Source organism: Cynara cardunculus (assembly GCF_001531365.2).
Source record: "Cynara cardunculus var. scolymus isolate 2C chromosome LG 8, CcrdV1, whole genome shotgun sequence".
Taxonomy (NCBI): Eukaryota; Viridiplantae; Streptophyta; class Magnoliopsida; order Asterales; family Asteraceae; genus Cynara; species Cynara cardunculus.
In genome coordinates this window covers 5,385,652-5,397,230 of record NC_037535.1, presented here as the reverse complement: position 1 = coordinate 5,397,230, position 11,579 = coordinate 5,385,652, and positions in this window count along the sequence as shown.

The window sequence follows — 11,579 nt, the reverse complement described above, 5'->3', positions numbered from 1 at the left end:
TACCTTTTGTTCACTTATGATGTCCAAAATAAACATGCATTTCATTAACAAAAAATTCAAAATTGTCACTAATTCAATCTATTTCGTTGATTGGAAATTCCACGAGTTTGGTTAACAAAGTTAGTATTGTTTCTTTGTTTAACAAAAGAAGAGGCCTATATATAAGCCCTTTCATTTGTTAACAAACATATATTGAGAACTTTGTTAATCAATCTCATTCACTAAAACTTCTTATCGACGGATGTAATTCATTTAGTTGTAAATTTGTAAATTTTCAACAATAGGATGCACTCATTGTAAAAAAACATGGGCGGACAATGGTAAATTAGTAAATTATACCAGAAGCCGGTTTAGGAAAATTAACTTCCCTAAAAATAGCATATTCAACAATATACAAATGTTCATCTATGTTGAAATAACAGATTCCCGGATCAACAGTTGGAAAAAACAATTGCATAATTTACGTATGACCATTTAGAGCATTTGTTTGTGAACTTAACATAACATCATTGGATTTTACTTATAAACAAATAGGTTCCTTTCACAAGATTCACAAGGTTCATCCTTTTATTTTAACTTATGGATAATATTTACTTCACTGGTGAACAAATGTTATAGTCAATGAACAAAAAATATAGCTCATTTATGAACACAAGTTATCCCCAAATTGGATGAACTTAATAGTAGGATTGTAATCAACCAAAATACCCATTGATAATTCAAAATATTCAAACTCAATCACATTCATAATTATCCTCCATAAAAATTGGGATATGAATATGTAACTGACTAAAAAAATAAAAGAAAAAAAAATAAAAAATACATAAGTACCACTACTATTTAAGTGAGTTATGAAATCAAAAACAACCAGTACATTTGATTGACTAATATGAATTTGCATAATTAACATTATTTAATTGGTTAACAAATGATCAACTTGGGCTTTATATATATATATATATATATATATATATATATATATATATACATTTGGGATCACGAGGGATGAGCATGTTTTGATAATACCTGTTAGATCATTTTTTTTTACATTTGAAGTAAAACATTGTAAAGGTAACTTTCACAGTGTTTTTGTTGTGAATGTTTAGATTCTTTTTCTTTCACAATGTTTTGCTGTGAAGTTTTAAGTGTAAAAAAATGGTCTCACAGGTCTCAAGAAAACAGAGTGGCCTTAATATTGTGGATTATAACATCGTTTTAGTAGGACTTAATATTTAGTTAGTACTTGAGTATATTTATTAGCGGGTTATCAGTTAGTTTTATATAAAGTTTAGATGTAGAGCTCTAAAAAGGTGTATACAAAATAATAAGTTGTAAACGTACTTTTAAAAGATTTTAAAAGTATGGGTAAAGGATTACAATTAATAATATATAAAGATATTATTCGTATATTATTCGTATGTGGATATATTTGTGTGATCAAAGTTTCTAGAAACGTAAAACCATAAAAATAATATCAAAATTAAGGATTTGAGCTTCAAGATTTAGAATTGAAATTGAATGGGATACACTTCTAGTGAAGTTGTACCAACACAATGGTTGAGAGAAACATTGAATTAAACAAGTCTTTCAAACATGTCCCATCATCAGGAAAGAAATCTATGTTGTTTAAATTGGCTTAGACATGATAAGACATGTTTTAAAAGGATATACAAATAAAGTTATAGATGAAGAAAAAAATATCTATATTGTTGAATTAGACCCATGCATTATTATGGTTTATGGCTCACACCAACCCACGAATCCCCATGGAGACCATGCTGCGTGATCATGTTTTCAAATGTCAAAGCCAAGGGACACCAACCCATGTGAATATATAAATTTGAATGAATAAGAGACGTAGGGGCTCGGTTTATATGATCGATTTAAATACAAAAGTTAAAAGTAAGACTAGATGATCGATTATATGCATGCATGATTAATCAGGTAGGATATTTTTTGGTTATTCTGTGGATTATTTATAAGAAGTTTTCAAAATCCGAGTCATTTTGTTGATTGAACTAACCACTCGAGATTTAGATAAATAAAGAAAATAGTTAGGGTTCTTACCCTTGGTTGATACTTGAATTCAACTAAATAAAGAGACTAAAACCAATTAAATGTTAGAAATTTTGAAAATATGAATTATCAATGTGATGTAAAATTTGACATGATACAAATACTTTCATATCCTTTAATTATTTTGTCCAAAACATAATAATTAATAAAGATTTGCTTAATTGTTACCTATATTTAAATGAAATTGTTTAATTATTGCATTAATATTTATAATGTTTTTTTTTGGGTAAGAAATAAAGGAGAAAATTATCTATTAAAACCATTTGTCATCCATTGATTAATGTTGTATATATATCAATAAAACATATTCTTTTTTACACAATAATTCTATCAATGTTTTCAATATAGATTAGTCATATTCAAATCAAATGCAACCCTACAAATCAATATTTAAAAAAAAATTGAAAATTTATTTATTATAATTTAAATATTTATGTAAGATGTTTATAGTTCATTAATTATGATCAACGAATTATATTAGAAAATAATCGATATATTTATGAAACAAGATATTCATTAGACTAAATGAATGGTTGAAATTAATTTATAATATTTTCATAGTTTGTATTTGATTGAAACTCTCTCTCTATCTCTCCAAGAGAAAAGTTCAATTACAAACTCAATTTTCATTGTGAACGTGAGAACTGATCTCGGTTTTCTATTTTATTTGATCTAACAACTCGCATTAGATATAGTTTTTAATCAAAAGTATTAATTAAGTGATTAGAGGGTAAAAAAGGCATTTAATTTCAATGCACGCTACCTTTTTTGACTTTTTATTTTTTTTAATTAAAATAATTTACCTTTTTAAAAGTTTAAAATGAATTATCTTAAAAACTAATAATATTTTAATCAAATAAATTATATAAAAAAACGAGAATTTCATGCTTTTGGATATGACATCTATCTCTATATAAGTTTTTTTTCTCATTTTAACCATTTTTTACGTGCAATGGTATATATGGGTTATATTCATTATGAATATTTATGTACGTTCAAGTGAGTACAACAGTTCGATAACATAAGTCCGTAACTCAACATCACCGTCTTCAACACTTTCTTCATCGTCGCAAGACACCATGGTTTTCATCACTATAACCCAACACCCATCGAGACTGATCGAGAATCCATCGAGACCGAGCAAGAACTTATTGAGACTGATGGAGAATGGTTGAGAATCTATTGATTGACTCAATATATGTTTATATGTGTTAAACCATAACCTACCAACTTCATTTTTCATTGAGAACGTATCAATTGATTTATTATTTGTTTGTGTAAAACCATAGACTATCACTTTCATCTTTTATCGAGAAGGATCGGAAACCCATCGATATCAATAAAGAACACATCGAGATCGATCGACAACCCATTGGGACCGATCGACACAATCAAGACTAATCAAGAACCCATCCATTGACTTGGTGTGTGTTTATTTGTGTAAAACCGTAACCTACCACTTTTTACTTTTATCGAGATGGATGGAAAAATCTACTGAGACGAATTGGAAATTCATCCAGATCAATCAATAACCCAATAAAGAAAAAGAAAGAAAAATTAAAGTATGTAGAGTTGAAGCTGTAGTATATTCATGATAAATAATATATACATGCATGATCATACTAATATTTATGATAAATATCAATATTAATATAAGCTGAATTTTTTACGGTGAAAATTAATATTTATGATAAATATCATACTAATATAAATACTCGAGAGTTAATGTATACACATGATCATACATAAATATTCATGGTGAATAGTATGCATATTCATGGTAAATCTTATAGTGAAAATGTATATTCATGACGAATATCATATTGATGTATGAATGTTGAAAAGTTGTTAAATACACGTGAACATATATAAATTTTCATGATAAATAATATGTATCATATTAATGTATGAATACTAAAGAGTTATTGTATAAATGTAAACATATATATATATATATATATATATATTCATCATGAATATTATGAAGAAAACGTATATTCATGAAGAATACTATATATTCATGATGAATGTTATAATGAAGATGTATATCAATAATGAATGTTAGAGTCATGTATAAATACTGAAGATTTGTTAAATATACGTGAAAATACATACTATTCATGATGAATGTTATAGTAAGTTGTATACTTGTGATGAATATCATACTAATGTATGAATATTAAAAATTGATATAAACATATGAACGTGCATAAATATTAATATTGAATATTACACAAATATATAATTTGATGTAAAAAAAGGTTAAAAACATAAAAGAAAAACTATATCTAGATTGGAATGTCAAATCGAAAAGAATGAAATGCTCGATTTTTTGATTTAATTTTTTTGATTAAAATATTAATTATTTTAAGATAATTTATTTAAAAATTAAGGGAGTAAAAAAAAATTTATTAAAAAAGAAAATAAAAGTCAAACATGGTAGTAATAAATCGTGACTTCCATTTTTACCCCTAACCATTTCTTAATTAACTTTTTTTATGTTTTAACCATTGATTAGTTTTCTAAATTTCGATCAAGATTTATCCTCATATTCAAAATGAAAAATAAGTTTTCATTTGAACTCACATTTATTTTTATTTGATCTAACAATTCATATTAAATACATTTTTGATTAAAATTATTAATTAAGATTGGAGGTAAAAAGGAAACCAATTTCAATAATAATCAAGTATAATTATATGATTTTTTTCCTTTTATTTTTTAATAAAAACTTTTACCCTCCTTAATTTTTAAACTAAATTATCTTAAAATTACTAATATTTTAATCAAACAAATTACATCAAAATACAATAATTTCATTCTCTTCGATATGACGTCCATCTCATTTTAACTTTTTTTTTCTTTTTTCGTTTTAACCGTTTTTTTACATGAAACGTTATATATATGTAAAACATTCATTGTGAATATTCATGTAGGTTCAGGTGTGTATAACAGCTTGACACCGTAAGTCTGTAACTCGACATCACCTCTTCAACACTTTTTCAATGCGGTAAGTACGTAATCTGACACCATGTTCTTCGTCACCGTAACACAACACCCATCAAAACCAATCAAGAACCCATAGAGATCGATCAAGAACCTATCGAGACCGATCGAGAACCCATTGAGACCGGTCGAGAATCCATTCATTGACTTGGTGTGTGTTTCTATGTTTAAAACCATGATCTACCACCTTCATTATCCATCGAGAACCTATTTATTTATTTATTATTTGTTTGTGTGTGTAAAACTATAACCTACAACTTTCACCTTTTATCAAGAAGGATCTTGAACCATTGAGACCAATCAAGAATCCTATAACACCTGTCATTTTGGTGCCTATCCGCGATTGTTTTTGGGGATCGAATTAGATGCAAAAAAAATTGCAAAGCAGAAAGCCACATCGAGGCCAAAGTCGCACAAACCACTGTGTTTGGAGAAAGTAGCAAAGGGGATTGTACCATGAGAGAAGCAAGAAGGTCAATCTCTTTCAAGTATACAACATAGATTCTAGTAACTAGCCACATAACCTAAGTCGTGGGCTAGGTCATGGGAATGACCTCGTGCGTTTCAAATGTTCGACTTCTAAGGTTTTTTCTCATTTTACTCCCTCCATTATTTCTCCCTTCCTTGGAACGAATTTCAGGGGCTTAGTTACAGTTTTGGAGCATCTTGTGGTGGATCTACTTTAAAGAGTTCAATTTATTTGGTGATTGGAATCTTGAGTTTGGAAAGTAGGAAATTTTTTTCATAAAAGTGTGTTGGTTAGAGACTTGAAGGCTTGGTTGAGATAAGTTTTTTTTAAATATTTCAACCTCTAGTATAGGGATCTTCCTAGATCTAAAACTTATATTTGTTGGTGGCTCATTTCTAGAATTGAGAAGTTTCCTTGTGATTTGCTTGTGGATCTCATATCTTCATCTTTTGGAAGCTAAAATTTTGGGGTATGGAATCTAAATTTAAATTAACCTAGCAAGGTGAGTTCCAGTTGTTTTGTGAAACTTTGTATAAGACAAAAATGTCCTTATATTGAAGTCTTAAGGTATTTTACTTGATGTTTATCAAATATGCAGTTTATTTGACGAGATTGGTATTTTTTATACATTTAATTTCATAAATCTTGTAAAATGTCTATCTTTAGGGTTTTTGGATATTTTGATAAATAAGTCGTCATATTGTGTCAATTTAATGATTCATTGCAATTTAATGAATTATTGCATAAATAGAGATTATTTGATGTTATGCACTCTTAGTGTCTTAGGTTTTATACACCATTTTTAAAATACACATTATTGTGTTATATATTTTTTTGGAGATGTAAATAATAAAATTTCATTTGGAAAAATGTAAATGACGGGTTTTTGAGTTACTCATATTTTTGGAGCATGTGTTTGCATAAAACGTTGTTTAAATGAGTTTTATTGTTTATAATGACTTTTATTCAATAGTCAATGAAGTTGTTGGGCCTTTGGCTCGGTTTCGACTCAAATGAGTCTTGGGACATTTGTCTAGTTTAATTTGTTTTATGTCGATCTTCTATAGTTATATGCAATTATGGCATATTTATTTGAAAGTTACATGTTTTGAACATGTTGGTCTTTCAATTGGGGTCGTGTAATTTAGAATGTAATACAATGGATCCATAAGCATAAGTGTTGGTTTATTGTTTTGAGAAATGGGATCAATATCCTTGTTTTGTAGCTTGGCATTTCTACGAGCGATAGACCTACAGTGGTTGAGCTTGACGCCTATACGAGTGATAGACCTGAAGTGGTTGAGTTTGGCGCCTATACAAGTGATAGACCTAAAGTGGTTGAGCTTGGTTATATTAGTATTTCGGAGAGGAATCGTGTGGGTTGGACTTCGTGAATGTGCCTGCATTACGGTGATGAACTCTTATGAATCAGGCTTCGGGACCCTAGGTATTTCGAAGGTGATCCCTTGCTAAGTCAGACACTGTGACCCTGGGTATTATGGTGATGAAATCGTGAGGATTCAGGTACGGGGACCCTTGTTTCCATTCTTAGCCACTAGAGTTGACAAAAAGTCATATGGAGGTATATTGAGGATGAACTTGTGAAGTTGGGCCCCTGGACCATTGGCTTGTAAGTGTATCTCTATTGTGTGTAAGTAGGCACTAAGGTCAGGGGTATTACAGAAATGAACTCGTGTGGGGTCAGCCTTCAAAACCTTAGGTATTACAGTGATGAACTCGTGAGGAGTCGGGCACCGAGATTGTGACTTTAGGGTGCTAATTGAAAAATTGATGAATGACTTACTTTGTGTTTCCGCATGATCAATGGAAATGGGCCTCTCTCATCACCAAAGGGTGTTATTTTGGGTATTGCATATTATCCAGGTTTTCAGTGACATATTGAGCACAAAGTCATACTTATGATTTATGATTTCAGGTTATTGAGCCATACGCATGTTTTGATGCTTTGGATTGAGCTTATTTCACGTTTTGAGTGAATATTTCCATGGCATTTATAATACGACCCAAATAGGCCTCACTCATTGGTATCTGAGCAATTCCTCTGATACGTTCCTCAAAAAATCCGATTCGGGCGGATTCTTCCCCCAAACTAACGAAGGTTATGAGTTCATATTGAAGTGTTATGATTTAGAGTTTTCATATCAAAATTGATTGGTCTTGGAAAATTGTTGCTTTTACAATAAAGACATTAAGCAGTTTTTTAGTTTTACCATTTTTATGATTATAATGAAAACTACTTCAACTCATTAGACATTAACCTCAACTCCTTTTATATGTTGGCATGTGCATGAGGTCTTTGTTGGGGAATGATACTAGTGACACTGTGAAAAATTTGGTAATAGTTAGATGCACGAGAAGGATTTAGCTATTTGGGGACGTCTCCCATATTTTGGAATAGTGGTTGTTTTTGTGGGTTTTAGTAACACCCGACCTCGATCTAGACTTTTTGTAAGGTTTGATTTGCCATTTTCTTGATGTTAAATCTAGATTTTTTTATTTAAGGTAATCAAGTATTGATTTATAGAAAGGGATTTAGCTTTCCAATTGATGTTTTATCGAAAATTTTAATTTAGTCGTTCTTTCAGATTTGAAGGTATTATAAGATGGCTTAGAGTATTAAGTTTGAGAGATTTAGGTATTGATTTAGGATGCCTAGACTTAACTAACGCTTTCTAAGCGATGCAAAGTGAGAATGTACGATTATACACTTTGAGATCGGATATTCCAGGGTCGATTGAGTCATTAAAATTAAGAATCATAATGATGGTAGCAACAATTCTTGTGTATGATACATTCATGGTTGCACCTATCAATTGTTATTTATAGACTTACACTTACATGTGTGTGCTTGAATTGCCTTTTTTATGATAGCTAGGGTAAAAGAATTGAAGATTGTAGTAGTGTCACTTTGAGTGACAATTAAGGGTGGCGATGAAGTTAAGCCGACTGTAGGTCAGAGATCTTGATTAATTTTGAACCATAGGCTTGTTGAATCATCATTATTTTGGAAAGAAATTGTAAGGTTAATCGGCTTAGTTGAGGATTATCGCCTTATGATATTTGAGCTTTCCATAGTTGATCATGTGACTTGTAGACTTGGCGAATGTGGTTCTAAGACTTCAGGTCTTGACCAAATGCATGCACGATATTTATTTTGAAATAAATTGCATGATTTATTCAATGCCTATCAAAAATTTTGTACTCGTCATATTACTAATTTTAAAAAATGTTTTGGCACACACAAGAGTGTAGTTGTTTCAAAAATTCCTAAATTATTTTGGTTGCATAAGATTTACATACATGTTTTATGTTCATATTGTTTTTTCTAGTATGAAAATTACTGAAGGGCATTGATAACTCTCATTTTGTGAGAGTTATTTGTTGTTCAATACCCCTATTTTATTGTATCTTTGGTACCTATTTTGCTCCTATCTTGTATTTTTGGTCCAAAATATGTTAAGAGGTGATGAAAGGTCAAGAAATTAATTATTTTCTAAAAAAACCCATTACTGTTGGTAAAATGCCCACTTTCTGCTCGCATTCATCCTATGGCGGATTTGCATCTAGTTGGATTTGAACAAAATTCGGATATTCATTCTCTTGAATATTAATGAGATTTAATTCTAAGTTCAGATCAAAACATAGAGTTGCTTGGAAGAATGAGTCTGGTTGAAGCCATAAAAGACAAAGAAAGTACTCCTACCAATATTTTGATTAAAAAGCCTTCTTTTCATAATTTATTGGAGTACTTTACCTTTTGCAACCTTTCAAGAAGAAGTGACAAGGCCAGAGATAAAGTAGACATGTGGTGATGGGAGGTCCTTACCCTTTGGACAATGCATATTTTTATCTATTGGACAAAGAGTTTGTCCGGTCCTCACCTTTTCCTATATTTTGAAGATTTTCTCTTAGCTGAAAGGAATCCACTCCATCAACAATTTAGTCAAGCAACCTTGGAGCATTCTCTCAAGCTCTATAGCAGTAGAGCAAGTTTAATTTCTGCTTGTAATTTTATTTTCGTAGTTATGTGATAACCAGATCCTGGTTATTACCCAAGGTAATTAATACGTGAATATTTGACTAAATGATTTCATGATAGCATGATAATTTGATACATGCCAGTATGAAAATTTGTGAGTTAATTGGATGTAGATATATATATATGTTTGTGAGAATATATATATATATATATGCTATGTGTTGATGTGTGTGCATGCATGGAGTATCTATGCATATATGTATTAGTGAAAATATACATAAGTTTATGGGGTGTGTATACATACACGTGGTTTGGGAGGAAACCGCCTTTCCATTTTGGGAAAGTATAAAGAGGCTTCACCTCTTTATTTTGAGATTTCTTGCCATTTTTGAGAGAGTTGAGAGCTCTAAAGAGTGTTGTCCGGTTTCTTCTTCAAGAGTCAATTTCAAGCTATTTTGCAAGGGTTGGACTTCAAAAGGTTGATTGTAAGTATTTGGTGTTCAAAAGCTTTATAAGGTGAGTGGTTCTAAAACTTTTTACATAAAAGCTTTCTACTGGTTTTGAATTCATATTTCATATTATTAGTTTCCTTTGAATAGAAACCTTGCTAAATTTTGTTTGTGTTTTATCCGGACAAAGCTTGACCGGATAAGGGTATAAACCGGACAAGCCTTGTGAGGTTTAGTGTTCGGATAAGTATAAACCGGACATGCCTTGAATGGTTTGTTGTCCGGATTGTTTTAAACCGGATGAGTCTTAAGCGGTTTAGTGATCGGATTAGTATAAACCGGACAAGTCATGAGCGGTTTRTTRTCCGGAGTTGGTAAACCGGTTGAGTATTGAGCGGTTTATAAATAGTGAAATTACTTAGWATTTTATACTGAGAAGTAGGAGTACGACCATATGGGGACCGRTTTATCTTTAAACCGGGTGAAACTTGAACGGGCTAGTGTCCGGATTTGTTATCCGGACAAACTTGAAATTGTCTAAGTGTTAAACCATTTAGCAAGTGAGTGGTATGTTGACCGGATTAGATATCCGAACAAAGATGAATTTTATTGTGGTGTTGACCGGACTTGTTATCCGGACAAAAATGTGAATTTTAATTGTTGACCGSATTTGTTGACYGGGATTGTTGATCRGATTTAAGATGATACTTTGTGAATTGATAAAGATTATTATTTTATCATAAAATGAAGTTTTGATATAAATGATTTTGATCTGAAAACTATTCCAATGGCTGCGGTCTATTTGGAATCATTTTATAAATGTTTTGGTGAAGTGATAAGGTTGGCATATCAAGGAGAGTTGTCCATTTGTTATAAGGGTGGCATATCAAGGAGAGGTGTCCATTTGTTATAACGGTGGCATATCAAGGAGAGGTGTCTATTGGATATAAGGGTGGCATTGTCTATGTGTGTAATTTTATGTAACTCTTTCTATCATTTCTTTTAAGATTACCGAGATCTGGAATCTTTATTTCTTTGTGATTTAAGGATTTAGGATTAAGGTTCTTATTTGGAAATCATAGATTGGATGTTATTGAGGAGAAAARATMTGTTTTGGCCTGAAGCTTTGTTAAACCTCGTTTATTAAGAAAAAGGTTTAAAAAGTGGCACTGTATGGAATCTGATTGATTCAAAAGGCATGAGATTTGAATAAGCTAAGTGATAGCTTGAATTTGAGAAATGATTTGGTATTGTGTTTGTATATGTTCATATATTGTTATATATGAATAAATGATTTTATATAGGTTTYGRTGATCCTTCACCCTGCAATGACATGAATAGGGTATCTCACTAGACTTTACAGTCTAACCMTCGTTTTGTGATTTTAAATATGTATTGCAGGTCGAGTAGAAGGTAAAGGAAAGGAAAAGATTTAATGCTTTTCTAATTATGCATTTGGCTGCAGAACTGCTTTTGATGATTAGTACAAGATTGTATTTTGAATTTTTGGACCTTGTATTTGGTCAAGATAGTTTCTTGTACTAGGGGACCCAGTTGTATATGAATATGTATTTCTTTG